The sequence below is a fragment of the Rutidosis leptorrhynchoides genome, chromosome 1 (genome assembly GCF_046630445.1).
Source record: "Rutidosis leptorrhynchoides isolate AG116_Rl617_1_P2 chromosome 1, CSIRO_AGI_Rlap_v1, whole genome shotgun sequence".
Classification (NCBI taxonomy): domain Eukaryota; kingdom Viridiplantae; phylum Streptophyta; class Magnoliopsida; order Asterales; family Asteraceae; genus Rutidosis; species Rutidosis leptorrhynchoides.
Genome location: NC_092333.1, coordinates 35,592,232 through 35,611,312, shown reverse-complemented (window position 1 = coordinate 35,611,312; position 19,081 = coordinate 35,592,232). Strand labels below are relative to the sequence as shown.

Below are 19,081 nucleotides of genomic sequence, written 5' to 3'. Positions count from 1 at the left end.
ACCACGTGATTTGTTTCCGAGGCATCGGGTATTCCATGAGGCGATCCTCATAGCTTTGGAGAGTTGACGATAAGCTCGTCATCTTTCATATTCTTCATTAAGTGATTGATAAGGCTAAAAAGGAACATATATTTCATAGCAATATCCCTCCTAAATAATAGGTTTTCATATGTAATTGTATTATATTTTCATTGTAATTGTTTAAATAAATAAGTGCGAAGACAAAAGGCGAAAATGAAGATTTGAAGACACAAACGTCCAAAAAGCTCAAATGTACAAGATACAATTCAAAAGGTTCAATTTATTGATGAAAAACGTCTAAAAATGACAAGAGTACAAGTTACAAAACGCAAAGTACAAGATATTAAATTGTACGCAAGGACGTTCGAAAATCCGGAACCGGGACATGAGTCAACTATCAACGCCCGACGCAACGGACCAAAAATTACAAGTCAGCTATGCACAAGAATATAATATAATATATAAATAATTATATTAATTATTTATATTTTATATTTATATATTTATTTATTATGTCGACAAGCTAGGAGCCAAAAGTTTGTGAGCTGGATTTTCAAACTCCACGACTCGCGGAGTTTGAAGGCCAAAAACTCCACGACTCGCGGAGCTGCCAAATTCCAAAATGCCTATAAAAGGTCACGAATTCTGCGAGTAAAAAAAATATAATAATAATAATAATACTCCTATGTAATAATATATATATATATATATATATATATATATATATATATATATATATATATATATATATATATATATATATATATATATATTATATATATAGTATAGTATAGTTTTATATTAGATTAGTTTTGGGTTATGCAAAGGTTATTTTACGGGTTTTAAAGTCGGAGCTCTGTCCGTGTAACACTACGCGATAAATAATCAATGTAAGCTATGTTCTCCTTTTTAAATTAATGTCTCGTACTTAAGTTATTATTATGTTTATTTAAGACGAAGTAATCATGATGTTGGGCTAAAAATATTAAAATTGGGTAATTGGGCTTTGTACCATAATTGGGGTTTGGACAAAAGAACGACACTTGTGAAAATTAGACTATGGGCTATTAATGGGCTTTATATTTGTTTAACTAAATGATAGTTTATTAATTTTAATATAAAGATTTACAATTGGACGTCCCTATAAATAACCATATACACTCGATCGGACACGATGGGCGGGGTATTTATATGTACGAATAATCGTTCATTTAACCGGACACGGGAATGGATTAATAGTCTATGGAATTATTAAAACAGGGGTGAAATTATGTACAAGGACACTTGGCATAATTGATAACAAAGTATTAAAACCTTGGGTTACACGCAGTCGATATCCTAGTGTAATTATTAAACAAAGTATTAAAACCTTGTTACAGTTTAAGTCCCCAATTAGTTGGAATATTTGACTTCGGGTATAAGAATAATTTGACGAGGACACTCGCACTTTAAATTTATGACCGATGGACTGTTATGGACAAAAATCAGACGGACATATTAAATAATCCAGGACAAAGGACAATTAACCCATGGGCATAAAACTAAAATCAACACGTCAACCATCATGGTTACGGAAGTTTAAATAAGCATAATATATTTTATTTCATATTTCCTCGTACTTTTATTTATTGTCATTTTAATTATTGTTATTTATTTTATATTGTTATTTAAATATCGTCATTTACTATACGCTTCGCTTAAAATATAAATCGACAAACCGGTCATTAAACGGTAAACCCCCTTTTATATATTATTATATATATTTTGTACAAATATAGTTGTTTAAAAATATAGTGTGCAATAAGCCCGCTCCCTGTGGAACGAACCGGACTTACTAAAAACTATACTACTCTACGATTAGGTACACTGCCTATAGTGTTGTAGCAAGGTTTAGGTATATCCCATTTGTAAATAAATAATTAAAACTTGTGTAATTTGTAACGTATTTCGTAGTAAAATATAGTACTATCACGTACCCCCACGCTACGACATCAAGTTTTTGGCGCCGCTGCCGGGGACTCGGCGAAACGCTATATTTTTAATTTATTTTTGTATAAATATATTTATATATCATTTTAGAAAAATAATATAAAATAAATAAAAAAAAGTTTTTCAAACTCCACGACTCGCGGAGTTTGCAGGCTTAAAACTCCACGACTCGCGGAGACGCCCTGACCAGCCAGACCAGAAACCCTATTTCGCATTAATTACGGAATATTATTAATTATTATTATTTATAAACCCTATTTAATTTATTATTATTAATATTTAGTTTTAGTTTTTAAATTAATTTGTATTTTGTATTTTAATTAGTTTTATTATAAATAAAAATTAATACTTTTATAAAATAATAAAGATAAAAATAATATTTTTATAAAAATTGTACTTTTTACAACTTTAAGTTTATTTTTATTTTTTTTTGTTTATTTTTATTTGTTTTTAGCATAATATTTGTATTTTTATTGTTCGTAGCTAGTTTTAAATTTAGTATTTTGTCGTAGCTTATTTTTATTTCTAGATTTTTTGGCTTTGCCGTAAAATCCCTTAAGTGCTTTTTCTTTAGATTAAGATTTAGGCGCTTTGGAATTTTGCGACGCCGTTTTTCGCTTTAGTTTTAAATAGATTTTAGTGCCTTTAAGTAATTGCCGTTTTCTGAATAAAATTGCATTTACCTTTAGACCTTTAGGCGCAACTTTTTAGATATAATTTTTAGACTTTTAAGTTTCGACGTTTTTCTTTCTTATTTTTATCTTTCGACGTTTTTCGACGCGCATTCTTTTTCTTTCTTATTTCTCGACGCTTTAGTTTTTAGGACTTAGAAATTTTCTCTATTTATTATCTAATATCTCAAACGGAAAGAAAAATTATTTAAGTGGTTAAATTAATGGACGTTGACAATTTTCTGCTTCGTAGTAATAGTTGGATTTATTGGTGGCTGAGTTGTGAGCTTCCGATTTAAAGGGTTCTGGCTCCCTGCTGCATCTTTTGGCTATTCGAAACGTGGGCAAAAGCAGAAAAGTCTATTAATTGGACAACTTATATAAGTTTTTCTATTTTTATAACTAATAGGATAATTAGTAAATGCACCACATTGTAGCTAAAATTTGGCCATCGCAATAAAATGGAAAATTTTGAAAACAAGGCTATGGAAACTCTTTTTGATATCCAAAATCAATTAAATCAATACTCTCAAACGAGTGTTGATGACAATTCGATCAATCAATCTTGGATCACGAACGACGAAACAATAACTGGTTGTGAAATCCGTGGGGATTATCACTCAACATGGGAATGTTACTATTACATTCCTATGGAAAATTACGCACCCACGGAACCTGAATGGAACGATTATGAAGAATACAATTCAAATTGGGATTATTCCCAAGAATATTTCCAAACTCAACAACCAGTAGACGTGGAAAATTACGTGTCTGAAAATTTATTAGACAATATGAAAATCAAACTCGAAGAACTCAATGCTCAAAATGAACAAATGAGAGAGTTTGTAAATCGGCAAGCTGAAACTCTATCAGACTACACACCTGTTGATCTGAGGAGTCGTGTGCAAGAAAATCTCATATCATCGAATTTTGATGAATTCGAGAGCTCTGAAATCACCAACTATCCCGATGATACTTTTTATTCAGTCTTACCAATTTCACAACATATCGACACATTAGCCTCTACTGACGAAATCATCGATCCATCAATGGATAAAGAAGAAGTAAGGGTGACAAATTGGTACTCATGGGAATACGATAACGTTGAAAATTTTACCCCCGAGGCCAAACCGAACTTCACCATTCCACAACCTTCCAACCCAATATTCTCAATAGACGAGTCATCCACCAAAAATGAACTACGGGCTGTAATAGATAATGACACCTCGAATTTCACCCAATTGGGTAATAGAGGTGAAAACTTTGATCCTGAGAATAAAAGGAAGGAAATATTAGGAATTGTCCACCCTATAGAAATAAGTATGTCGGTGTATATCGATCCATTTGACCAAGAACCAGAAAATAGACATATCCATTTACTAAAAGCTACACTTAAAAAAGAATTAAATAGTGACGATCGGGTGGGTCTAAACTTTAAACCCATTGATATATTATACACCACCCGAAATGTAAATAACTGGCTCACTATTCTAATTCGTGGAACTTATTCTATTGACTTCACATGTCGTCAGCTAAGTGTGGGGAAGTCTAACCCCACTTAACGTTAAATTAGGGGTTCGGGTTAGTGCATAACTCGTTAATAAAAATGCATGATTAGGGTAAAAGACGCTTTTTCAAATATTATTAAACAGTTCAGAAAAGCAGCCGTTTTTGAAAAAAAAGCATGTGTGATAAAACAAGAAGGAATGAACGATGAGGCGCGACATCTATCATTCGACGAGCTTTGTAATTACAAACTGGGTATTTTCAATCACTTCTCTACACTAATCACCCTCATGAATTTATAATTAGAGTCTGATTTCATGCAAATGAGGGCATTGCATGATCTCAAATGTGGGGAAGGGTTATAAATTCTCTCGGGTTTATACTTGGTTTATTTGCCAAATTTTATGAAAATTTGAAAAATTTTCAACTAAATGAATTTAAAATCATGTTTATATATATTTATGAATGGTGAAAACTAGGTGTTAATACCGAAATCATCGTTACCTCGAAAAGGACATAAATTGAGAAACACCCTAAAACGCTTGAATTCATTTAAAATGGAATAAAGGAGAATAAAAAGGCAAAGAAAGAAACTAAGTGTGGGGAGAATGCACCTAGTTATTCAATTAAAAACTATCTAGCACATGTTTCTGTAAAGTTTATTGCAGATGCTTTTGTTTTGGACTAAATTAACTATTTTACCCGATGAAAGAAAAGAAAAGATGGATCTACACGATGAATCAATTCCATCATTAAAAGGAAGTAAAGTCTTCCGAAAAAGACACGCGCTTCTTGATTTAGGTCAAGAAGTTGTCGTCCAGACCAGCTGTAGGTTGACGAAAAATCTAGAAAAGTCATCACTAAAATCAGCAGGAAATCCACGGACCTCAGCATCAAACAGGGTCCCCAAGTGATCAGACTTATCCTAACCATGAGAGGATCTGTCTTGTAAAATGGGGAGGGCACCGTGCAAATTAGCTTGATAAGACTAATGAATCAGATCCCCAGAAAGGATAATCTCCTTAAAGATCAAAAATCAGCTTTTAAGGCTGATATTACTCAATCCTTGAGATTGACCTTAAAGATTGAGAATTACAAACTCATGGAATTCAATGATATCTAAACTCGAGCTTGAACGAGAAAATATTTTGATCAAAAATACAAACCGATTTGTTTTCTGAAAAACCATTTTCATTGCGTTCATTACCATTGAACGTAAAATCCTAGGAATTCACCTGGAATTCATTAGGTCACCTGAACCAAATCGGGTGTCAACCGTAAGAACGGTGGTTGCATAGCATGGTCGGAGACAGGACCTTGTGCCAGACCGAAAAATCGTAGGATGATCTTTACTATTGCTCCTACAAAGGATAGTAATAGCATCCGACACGTTTATAGACCATAATCAAAAGCAAGTCACGGGACATTGCCTTAACAGTTTCTTGTTCATCGCTTTCCTTTACAACCGGACGGTAGTTTACCGAAAGGTAATATACGGAGCAAGTATACTGGACGTGTTGCTTTCCCAATACAAGGTTAGCAAGTGGGTAACACAAAACCACAAGTGTTGAGCTAAAATTTTCAAATCTGAAACACACACAACCCACACAAAAAATATTTTGCAAACACCGGTGAAGGGTTATTCCGGAAAACTTATCTAGGGTAAAAGCTAGATTGAATTTTCAAAAGATCAAATATTTTCATAAAGATCCAATTTCCTTAAGGATCTACATTTTCATAGTCATGTGAGACTGTAAACCGCCTTTCAAATGTGCACTTTGCTTTGGAAACCGAAAGTATATCAGCTATTTGATTGCAAGTGTCGTTGACCTAAACCCGAGGCAACTGTGGATGGCACACCCACCTTTAACCATGGTTCTATCGTTACTATCATTGTTTATACCGCCGTATCAAAATCACTGATGTATAAAGTGTGAGAATAAAAAATTGATTCGAGTGAAGTGTGATTTTATTTCAAGTTATGTATTGCTTGAGGACAAGCAACGCTCAAGTGTGGGGATATTTGATAAGGCTAAAAAGGAACATATATTTCATAGCAATATCCCTCCTAAATAATAGGTTTTCATATGTAATTGTATTATATTTTCATTGTAATTGTTTAAATAAATAAGTGCGAAGACAAAAGGCAAAAATGAAGATTTGAAGACACAAACGTCCAAAAAGCTCAAATGTACAAGATACAATTCAAAAGGTTCAATTTATTGATGAAAAACGTCTAAAAATGACAAGAGTACAAGTTACAAAACGCAAAGTACAAGATATTAAATTGTACGCAAGGACGTTCGAAAATCCGGAATCGGGACATGAGTCAACTATCAACACGGACCAAAAATTACAAGTCAGCTATGCACAAGAATATAATATAATATATAAATAATTATATTAATTATTTATATTTTATATTTATATATTTATTTATTATGTCGACAAGCTAGGAGCCAAAAGTTTGTGAGCTGGATTTTCAAACTCCACGACTCGCGGGGTTTGAAGGCCAAAAACTCCACGACTCGCGGAGCTGCCAAATTCCAAAATGCCTATAAAAGGTCACGAATTCTGCGAGTAAAAAAAATATAAATAATAATAATAATACTCCTATGTAATAATAATAATATATATATATATATATATTATATATATATATTATAGTATAGTTTTATATTAGATTAGTTTTGGGTTATGCAAAGGTTATTTTACGGGTTTTAAAGTCGGAGCTCTGTCCGTGTAACACTACGCGATAAATAATCAATGTAAGCTATGTTCTCCTTTTTAAATTAATGTCTCGTACTTAAGTTATTATTATGTTTATTTAAGACGAAGTAATCATGATGTTGGGCTAAAAATATTAAAATTGGGTAATTGGGCTTTGTACCATAATTGGGGTTTGGACAAAAGAACGACACTTGTGAAAATTAGACTATGGGCTATTAATGGGCTTTATATTTGTTTAACTAAATGATAGTTTATTAATTTTAATATAAAGATTTACAATTGGACGTCCCTATAAATAACCATATACACTCGATCGGACACGATGGGCGGGTATTTATATGTACGAATAATCGTTCATTTAACCGGACACGGGAATGGATTAATAGTCTATGGAATTATTAAAACAGGGGTGAAATTATGTACAAGGACACTTGGCATAATTGATAACAAAGTATTAAAACCTTGGGTTACACGCAGTCGATATCCTAGTGTAATTATTAAACAAAGTATTAAAACCTTGTTACAGTTTAAGTCCCCAATTAGTTGGAATATTTGACTTCGGGTATAAGAATAATTTGACGAGGACACTCGCACTTTAAATTTATGACCGATGGACTGTTACGGACAAAAATCAGACGGACATATTAAATAATCCAGGACAAAGGACAATTAACCCATGGGCATAAAACTAAAATCAACACGTCAACCATCATGGTTACGGAAGTTTAAATAAGCATAATATATTTTATTTCATATTTCCTCGTACTTTTATTTATTGTCATTTTAATTATTGTTATTTATTTTATATTGTTATTTAAATATCGTCATTTACTATACGCTTCGCTTAAAATATAAATCGACAAACCGGTCATTAAACGGTAAACCCCCTTTTATATATTATTATATATATTTTGTACAAATATAGTTGTTTAAAAATATAGTGTGCAATAAGCCCGCTCCCTGTGGAACGGACCGGACTTACTAAAAACTATACTACTCTACGATTAGGTACACTGCCTATAGTGTTGTAGCAAGGTTTAGGTATATCCCATTTGTAAATAAATAATTAAAACTTGTGTAATTTGTAACGTATTTCGTAGTAAAATATAGTACTATCACGTACCCCCACGCTACGACATCAGTGATCAAAGTTTTGCAATTCTTCTTTGTATGTTAGTTTTCGAGCCCCAAATTTCTTGCCATCCATATTGCACTTTTTGGAGGAAGCTTCTTTCCCAACTACTAAATTGATTTCACTTTCTGTATCAAATAAGTCCGAAACATTGGGAACTTGATCAACCCAATTCTTATCTTGTGATTTCAACTTCTTCTTTCCAGCCCCTACACAAGCAGGTTTATAAGGATCTTGGACATGTTCAACGGGAACACAACGAGCTTTAATTTCTTCGCATGATACTTTGCATTTACTGCCTAGGCATTGAATGTCTTGAGGGTTATCTTTTAGTTTAGACGCGAATGAATCAGAGAAGGTACCAAGAGAGGCAATTTTCACAGTATGGTTGTTTGTATAATGTTTGGAAGAGGAATGGTTTTTTGGAGGAATTTGACTAAGGGCAGGATAGTCATTTTCCTTCAAATTAAAAGAGAGGTCATTTTCTATTGGTTGCACAGTTGAAGTTGACCTTGCACTCTTTTGGTTGCTTTCTGTACCTTTAGGAGAAAAGATGGATTTTCTAATATCCTCTGCAAGTTTAAGCTTTACCTTTTCCATAGAGTTATGTACCACCCTATGACACTCTTCCTGACATTTAGCACTCTCTTTGATAGGAGTTTTGAAAAAAGATTCCTCCTTCCCATTAATGTACACTTCTCCTTCTTTCGGGATGTATTCCGACACTATTTCCGGTGAGTCAGCCGGTACCGGAGAGTCAGAAACGACAGAAATTTTTTTGCTATTCATGGCGAGAACCGTTGCACGAAGGTTTTCGTTGTACTATTCAATTATATCATCATTGATGATTTCAATTGGGTTATCGTGTCCCAATTCCTCCACCCAGAGGTTACATGAGATTAAATTGGCTATACTAGCTTGAACGTATGTATTAACCGGACCCGGATCGTTCACCTCGATCAACGCATGAAGAGCATCAGCCCTTTTCAAATTGTGAGCATTACGGTCTATATGAATGACCCTACCAAAGTTAGAGGCCACCTCGATCGTGCAATTAGGTGAGCAACAATCGAAAGGGACACCCATAATCATCACTTTAATGATCCTAAAAAACTTGTGCTTCCTATCCGCCATCGGGATCACCTCTGCGAATTCTAAATCCTTCATTGTAGGACCCATGATCATTCTTTTGTAACTTTCTTCGTCACGACATTGAACAATATACGCATAAGGTCCCCAAGCTGAGACTTTCGTGATTTCAACATATCGACTTTTTAACCATTTAAATAGCTTAAGAGCACCAATTAGGTTCTTGTCGATGACAAGTGCAGTAAGGTGTAGATGATCAAGCGTTTCATGATTAAAGGATAAATTGATAGAAGATACACCTTGATTAGCATGAGTTCTGTTAGAAGGATGCTTTTCTTTTTTATTGTTTTTTGTAAATCGTGACTGAAACCCATTTGAGTGTTGACTAATGACTAGGTCGTTTTTAGCAAAATTGACAAACGTGCTTCTATCATTAATCACCTTACCGTTCACTGCTTTAATGGCATTTGAAGCTTGAACCACGTTGTCAAATCTCACGAATGCAAACGAACGATCTTGTTTCCAAGAGAGGCCTAGAATCTTACCATATTTGTGCAAGAGATTGTTAAGGGTGGTAGGATTTGTGAACCTAGATAATCCACCAAGAAAGATTGTTGCTTTTTTTGGGAATGAAGAGTGATGTGGAGGCTGTTCAGTACCAAATTTTCTGTCACACCCCTTAAATAGAACCGGGAGTAATATGTGACTAACCAATATCAAAACACAAGTGTATTAAAAACCAATGTATTAACGCAGCGGAATGTATTAAGTCATTACAATTGAATCCTTAACAAAAGTAAATATAAACTAAGTGTTTTAATGCAATAATGTAAATGATAAAATGCGGACTCCAAAAGCAGCAAAGCCCAAATAGCACACAAAGTCTTTAGCAATCTTCACCTGAGATAAAACATGCTTAAAGTGTCAACCAAAATGGTTGAGTGAACAACATAGGTTTAATATTCATAACAAGTTTTTAGACCACAAGATTTAATTATAAGGTTCAATCAGTTCGTTAGTAGTGCTGAAGTTATGATATCGAACTAAACAAAGTTTACCCCAGGACACCTTGAACTGTCAGTGTCGTTGAAATCATTATTATGTAACCAAAGACCAACGGTCAAATAGTTAGAGACGTCGCTCTCAATAGGCCTACTCACAATAACTAAGTTTGCATTTATACGTAGCAATTAATGATATCATGGTAGGGATTTAGCATGAATCAAAGCATGTCAGCACAGTTAAACAGTTTTCATGTACTTGTGTCTAAGCGTAAAACGGTTTGAAAGTAAGCATGTGTCTCACCCCAAAAGTTCAAAATAAGTAATAGAGAAAGTTAAAAAGTGGGGCTATGAAGTTCACCTTAAAATAGCAGGAGAAGATATAACAAGTACGTGAATAATGAAGATCAAGAGTGATCTAGACTCCAACCTAAATAATATGATAGGTCAGAATATATCTAACTTATGTCATGTCATTGTATGATAGTCCTAGTACTTGAAGTGGCTTTGAAATTATGTGACAAAAGATTTGAATAAGTTAAAGTATTACACACACTTTCTATTTTTAGTAAGTTTTTACTTTTAGAAATATTCTATTTTAGGTAAGTTTCTTTTTATAGTAAGTTTCTATTTTTAAAAGTTTCTTTATTTAGAAAGTCCACTTAAGTCAAACAAAAGTCAAATGAAAAAGTCAACTGAAAAGTCAACCCAAAAGTCAACGATCAGCGTTGAAAGTCAACAAGACTCAAAACAATCTTTAAAACTTATTTATACTCATTTTAAAATCATATTATCATAATATTAGTATTAGTAATTTAATGACTTAGAAAAATTACAAACTCAAAAATATTGTAAAAATACTTAAACTGTCCACTTTGGAAATTTTTATAAAAATCAGTGGGACCTAACTTGAAAAACGGCCAATGCCAAGTGTTACTTTTTACCACAAAGAGACTACACAAAAATTTTCAGGATCCAAATCAATTTGAGAAACTCGTGGCAACCGATACCGTTTTGACATTTCAGTAATTTCGTTTCAGCTTTTCAGAAAAAGTACAAGTGAGCTCAGGTGACCCACTTTGACAATTTTTAAAACGACGCTCGGGATTCGGTTTGACAAACGAGAAAAACCAATAGCTTCCCCTTGCTATCAAGATACTGCATGATTTATTTGACGATTTTTACAGCGTTTAAATGACCTTGGTGATCGACACGATTTCGACAGAAACTCATTTTCTCAATCAGCATTCTTTAAAAAAAATGTATTTTTACAAACTTTGAAAAATCATATCTAATTCATAAAAATTGCAAACGACATGAATCAAGAGTCGAAACTTATTAATTTTTCGATACACACACACTCGTGAACCCAGAAATTTGATATCGGGTCGTACGCATCCCGAGGTGACCTGATCAGATTCGTATGTATAAATATATTTATTAAAAAACTTGTTTTAATCGTATCTTTTTAACCGTACGTCCGTTTTTAACGTTCTTTATATATTTTTGAGTCGCATAATCGATCCAGAAACGATAAACATGACAAAACAAACCAGATCAGACTCGAATTTCGAGGCTACAACAGCTGTATAATATTATGTTATATATAAAATTTATATAGACTTCAATAATTCATAATTTGAGTTCTATACGTCTGTTTAACGCAAATCATATATGTAAATTGCACTACTCTTCATGAGGATCACGATGAGCAACTTCGGTTCATCTTAGAATAATGGCATGATGCCCGAAATTAAAAGATATAAATCTGTCCCAATTATATAATTATTGTTATAATAATAATAATAATAATAATATAGATATGGATAGTCAATTTTGGTGTATACATATAGTCAATTTTGGTACACAAAGTATGTATTTTTATATTGAGATTTTAGACTATAAATACTCATGAATGCAAGCATTAAACTTGCACCATTTTTCACACTTACAAAGTGTTTCTTTCTTTCTCTCCATTATCATCTTTGTTCTTACACTTCATTATTAGTATTCTAAATCAAGAATCAAATCACTAAAGGTAGTTATAAGCCTACTGAATTATAACATCAAGAATCAAACCACTAAAGGTAGTTATAAGCCTACTGAATTATAACATCAAGAATCAAACCACTAAAGGTAGTTATAAGCCTACTGAATAATAACACGTTATCAGCACGATAATCTTAATACTAAATATGGTTGGCTCTGCCACCAAAATGATATATGGTCGGTTATACCACCAAAATGATATATGGTCGGTTATACCACCAAAATGATATATGGTCGGTTATACCACCAGAATGATATAGGTCGGTTATACCACCTGAAAAAATATATGGTCGACACTGTCGCCAAATTTTCATTTATGTTTACTAATATTTATATTTTTGTTATATAACATTTATTTATGATTGCTTACACATGGTCGACACTGTCACCTACTTATCATTTATGTTATATTAAATTTATGTTTAATGTTTATATACTTATGAATATAAATTGACTCTAATTTATCATGATGTTTGTTTTAATTTTTGATAATAGAAAATGTCGAATCTGGAAAAGCTTAAATTTACTCCTTTAGAATCAACTGGAAACAACTACATGCCATGGGTTATAAAAGTAAAAATGCATCTTAAATCAATGGGCATTCTTGAAACCATAAATGAAAACAACACTTGTTCTGAAAAAGAACAAGCTACGGCATGTTGCTTTATTCATCAACATATTGATGAATGCTTACAAAATAATTATGTGACTGTAGAAGATCCCCATGTTTTATGGGAAGGTCTCAAAAGCAGATTCAATAATCAAAGAGAAATTTTACTTCCAGCTGCAATGGAACAATGGAGAACATTAAGGTTCCAAGACTTTAAGAAAGTAAATGAATACAGCTCAGCTCTGTATAATACATGTTCACAACTTAAATTCTGTGGACATGAAATTAGTGATGCAGACATGATGGAGAAAACTTTCTCCACAATGAATGCTGCAAACATCACAGTGCAAAGAAATTTGAGAATGTTAAAGTTCAAAACATATCCTGAACTTAATTCATATCTCTTAGTTGCAGAGCAAAATGATGAGCTATTAATGAAAAATCAGCAATCCCGTCCTACTGGTACACTTGCAATCCCTGAAGCAAATACTGCAAATAATTATAAACAGGGACAAGGACGCGGGCAAGGTCGTGGTTATAATAACCATCACCATCATCATGCCAAAAGCCATAACTATGGTAGAAACCATCCTTATGGTAATGGTAATGGGCGTGGACGTGGTCGTGGTCGTGGTCGTGGCCGTGGTGGTCAAAGAAATAGTAATCCACGAAAATATAAATATCAACCACAAAACAAGCCCATTAAACAAGATGTTGAAGAAAATTCTTCTAAAAATTCTGAAGAATCTTGCTACAGATGTGGTAGAATGGGCCACTGGGCTAATACTTGCCGAACATCTAAACATCTTGTTAAGATGTATCAGGATTCGCTGAAAGGTAAAGAAAAGGAAGTAAATTTTGTGGATAATATTGATCCAACAGTCACTGAGAAACCATCTGATTTATATGAAGATTTCTTGAATGTTTAAGTTGTGTGTCTTTTGAAAAATAAACGATTTAATATCGTCTGTCTTTGTCATTATGTTTGCTAAATGTTTCAGTACTATCTATTTGCGTTTAAAATATTGTGTAATATTAATGTACTCACTATTTATTTCTTATATATGAAGTTCAATATGAATTTTGCTGGAATACAACATCAATCAAGTGGTGGAGATCTCTGTATAGCAGACAGTGGAACTACACACACTATACTTAAATCCGAGAAATATTTTATTGATCTAAAACCAACGGAAGGAACTATACATACAATATCAGGACCTGCTAACTTGATAAAAGGGATAGGAAAGGCAAATTTCATACTACCAAATGGTACAAAATTTTTAATAAATGATGCCTTATTTTCTCCCAAGTCAAGCAGAAATTTATTGAGTTTCTCCGACATATACCTTAACGGGTATGATTATCAGTCAGTGACAACAGAAAATGAGAAATATTTAAGTATCACTGACAAGAGTCATGTGGTTGAAAAACTGCCAAGACTTAGTTCTGGATTACATTATACACATATAAATGTACCAGAAATACATATGGTAGTTAACGAAAAATATATTGATCCTGGTGTATTCAGTTTATGGCATAACAGATTAGGCCATCCAGGATCAACAATGATGAAAAGGATTATTGAATGTACTCATGGACATCCACTAAAGGATAGAAAAATCCATCATGATACAATGGTTCCATGTACATCTTGCTCTCTTGGAAAATTGATAACTAGACCCTCACCACTTAAGGTTGAGAAAGAATCACCAATGTTTCTTGAAAGAATTCAAGGTGATATATGTGGACCAATTCATCCACCATGTGGACCATTTAGATATTTCATGGTTCTAATAGACGCATCTAGCAGATGGTCTCATGTTTGTCTGTTATCAAGCCGTAATGTGGCATTTGCAAAATTTCTTGCCCAAATTATTAAATTGAGAGCTCATTTTCCTGATTACACCATTAAAAGGGTGAGACTTGATAATGCTGGTGAATTTACATCTCAAGCATTTAATGACTATTGCATGTCTATAGGAATTGTTGTTGAACATTCTGTTGCTCATGTGCATACACAAAATGGTTTAGCCGAGTCATTGATTAAACGTTTACAGTTAATCGCTAGACCATTGATAATGAGAACAAAACTCCCTGTATCTATATGGGGTCATGCAATTTTACATGCTGCTGCATTGATTCGCATCAGACCAAGTGCAAGTCATAAATATTCCCCCTTACAACTTGCTTTTGGTCAAGAGCCAAATATTTCCCATCTTAGAACATTTGGTTGTGCAGTGTATGTTCCAATTGCGACACCACAACGTACAAAAATGGGTCCTCAAAGGAGGTTGGGAATATATGTTGGATATGAAACATCTTCAATATTAAGGTATATTGAACCTATGACAGGTGACGTTTTTACAGCACGTTTTGCTGATTGTCATTTTAATGAAACATTGTTCCCTAGATTAGGGGGAGAAATGAAAAATAAAGAAAATGATGTTTCATGGTGTGAACCTCAATTAAAGTATCTTGATCCTCGCACAAAAGAATGCGAGACAGAAGTTCAAAAGATAATGCATATACAAGAACTTGCAAATCAATTGCCTGATGCATTTACAGATACAAAAACGGTGACAAAATCATATATACCAGCAGTAAATACTCCAGCTCGAATTGAAATTCCAAAAGCTGGCAATAACGTCACTCATGAATCTTTGCCACGTCAGAAACGTGGAAGACCAATCGGTTCAAAGGATAAAAATCCTCGAAAAAGAAAATCAGCTGATAATGAAGTAAAAGAAAGTGTTCAAGAAGAACCACAAATCAGTACTCCTACTGCAGAGGAGATTGATGATGTCAATACAGAAATTGCAATCAATTATGCATATTCAAAAATATTATGGAACCGAAATGAAATGAAAAATCTTGATGAGAAATTTTCATTTAATGTTGCATATGACATCATGAATAATGATGATGATCCAGAACCAACATCTATGGTTGAATGTCAAAATAGACATGATTGAGCTCAATGGAAAGAAGCAATACGAGCTGAATTAGAATCACTCAATAAAAGAAAAGTTTTCGGATCCATCATTCTCACTCCTAAAGATGTGAAACCTGTAGGATACAGATGGATTTTTGTCCGAAAAAGAAATGAGAAAAATGAAGTTACAAGGTATAAAGCTAGACTTGTAGCTCAAGGTTTTTCTCAAAGACCGGGAATTGATTATGAAGAAACTTATTCTCCTGTTATGGATGCAATTACTTTTAGGTACTTAATCAGTCTGGCAGTTTCTAAAAATTTAGAAATGCATCTCATGGATGTTGTGACTGCTTATCTATATGGATCACTTGATAGTGATATATATATGAAGATACCTGAAGGATTTAAGGTACCAGAAGCATCAAATGCAAAACCCAAAGAAATGTATTCGATTAAATTACAAAGATCTTTATATGGGTTAAAACAATCGGGACGTATGTGGTATAACCGATTAAGTGATTACTTGATAAGCAAAGGGTATACAAATAATCTTACTTGCCCTTGTGTTTTCATTAAGAAAACAACATCCGGATATGTGATCATAGCTGTTTATGTTGATGATCTTAACATCATAGGTACAAATAAAGAGATCCATGAAGCCATTCAACTTCTAAAGAAAGAATTTGAAATGAAAGATCTCGGAAAAACCAAGTATTGCCTTGGTTTACAAATTGAGCATATGCCTAATGGTTTACTTGTACATCAAACAACATATACTGAAAAGATTTTGAAACGTTTCAATATGGACAAGGCAAAACCATTAAGTACTCCTATGGTTGTTAGATCACTCAATGTTGAAGCTGATCCATTTCGTCCATGTGAAGATCAAGAAGACATTCTTGGACCAGAAGTACCATATCTTAGTGCAATTGGAGCTCTTATGTATCTTACAAATTGTACAAGACCTGACATTTCTTTTGCAGTTAATTTGTTGGCAAGGTTCAGCTCTGCTCCTACCAAAAGACACTGGAATGGGATCAAACACATATTTCGATACCTTCGAGGAACTACTGATTTAGGATTATTTTATTCTAACGGATCAAAACAAGATTTGGTTGGTTATGCAGATGCAGGTTATTTATCTGATCCACATAAAGCTAAATCTCAAACTGGATATGTATTCCTAAATGGAGGTACTGCAATATCATGGCGTTCTCAAAAACAAACACTTGTTGCTACATCGTCAAATCATGCCGAAGTGATTGCATTACATGAAGCTACTCGAGAATGTTTTTGGTTGAGATCAATGACACAACTCATTACTGATTCTTGTGGACTAGAACGCGATAAAAGTCCAACAACTATCTATGAAGATAATGCAGCTTGCATAGCACAGATGAAAGAAGGGTATATCAAAAGTGACCGAACAAAACACATACCGCCTAGATTCTTCTCATACACTCAAAATCTCATTAAGGACAACCAGATTGAAATGAGATATGTGCAATCTAGCAAAAACTCTGCTGATCTTTTCACGAAAGCACTTCCAACTGCTATTTTCAGAACACACGTTCATAACATTGGCATGAGACATGTTCAAAAGATGTAACAGCTGAAGCGATGTCTACTTGAGGGGGAGTCAACTCCATGCTGCACTCTTTTTCCCTTAGCTAAAGTTTTTTCCCACTGGGTTTTCTTTAGCAAGGTTTTTAACGAGGCAGTAATTTATAGTTGATCTTCAACAAAATAAAATTGCTATCCAAGGGGGAGTGTTATAATAATAATAATAATATAGATATGGATAGTCAATTTTGGTGTATACATATAGTCAATTTTGGTACACAAAGTATGTATTTTTATATTGAGATTTTAGACTATAAATACTCATGAATGCAAGCATTAAACTTGCACCATTTCTCACACTTACAAAGTGTTTCTTTCTTTCTCTCCATTATCATCTTTGTTCTTACACTTCATTATTAGTATTCTAAATCAAGAATCAAATCACTAAAGGTAGTTTTAAGCCTACTGAATTATAACATCAAGAATCAAACCACTAAAGGTAGTTATAAGCCTACTGAATTATAACATCAAGAATCAAACCACTAAAGGTAGTTATAAGCCTACTGAATTATAACAATTATTAAAAATCAAGTTTTTAACATGTTTTAATTATTCAAACACCATAAAAATTATCCATAAGCACTATAACTAATCACACAACTAAAATAACATAATAATAATAATTAATAATTGAAAAAGATGGAGTTTAGGTCTACCTCAAATCAAGAAACGAGATGGATAGAAACGTAGAACGGATCGAGAGGAACTCAAATATCCAATTTGTTTTGAAATAGGGTTAGATTTAATAAGGATGATGATTGTCGATGGTTTTTGGGTTTTGGGGTGTTAGTCGAACGCAAAAGAAAAAAAAAAGGGCAGAGAGCTTCGTATATATATATTTTTTTCTTTTTGATAAATGAGTAAAACTAGCAACTAAATGAAGTCAAATATGGGAAGGAAAAAAAAAAATTTGGGCTTATCCCTTTGAACAAGTCAACCGAATATTAGGAGTACATATTTTTAATTTTTAATTTTTTTTTATAAATAAAATAATACTTCCACAATAAGATGTCAAGATTCAAAATCATCTTAACTTTGGCTAAAACCCCTTATGGGTCAGCCGAGCAATTATTATTATTATTTTTTTTTAAATAAATGTAAATTTTTTTTATAAATCTTATCCCTAAAATAGTATTGATTTTATCCTAATTTAAAAAGATGAATAAAAGAAAAGATGAATAAAAAAACCCTTATCAAGTCTAGAAAATATTAAAAACAACAAAAGTAATTTTTTTTTGGCTTAATCCCCCATGGGGTTCGGCCGACTTGAAGCAACAACAATTTTTTTTTATTTTTTTATTTTATCCTTACATTGAATTGTTAGCCAATTAATTTAAAATGGGCTAAAATAATAAAAGATGGCAAAGTCTTGGGCTCAACAAAAAGACTAGCAAAAGAAAGACTTGAGCTTGAAAAAATTCGGGCATTTGGGCTTGGATGGGAGCCACTTCATTAAATTTTGATTTTTATATATTGGCTCGAAGACGAAACGAATTCGATATGCTAAATAAAATATTACGCGATTTATGATACGCGAAAAAAAAATAATAATTCACGAAATAAAATATAGGAATATTTTATTATTTCTAATGACATAGGAATGTCATATAAAAGAATTTAGATTTGGAAATCAAGAATATATAATCGTTGGTTTGGAAACCGAGATGATTCTTCAAATAAAAAAAACGTCATACATAGGAATGTACTAACACGTATTCACACATT

The 19,081-nt window shown here is 32.9% G+C and overlaps 1 long non-coding RNA gene across 1 annotated transcript; it reads right to left on the bottom strand.

Moving 5' to 3' along the window:
• Positions 1-9,802: 9,802 nt before the first annotated feature.
• LOC139858919 (uncharacterized) lies at positions 9,803-18,184 on the bottom strand. Its single transcript, XR_011763110.1, has 3 exons — positions 18,013-18,184; positions 10,501-10,569; positions 9,803-10,038 (listed from the first exon to the last, which is right to left on the bottom strand). It is a non-coding gene; the product is annotated as an uncharacterized lncRNA (long non-coding RNA).
• Positions 18,185-19,081: the final 897 nt, after the last annotated feature.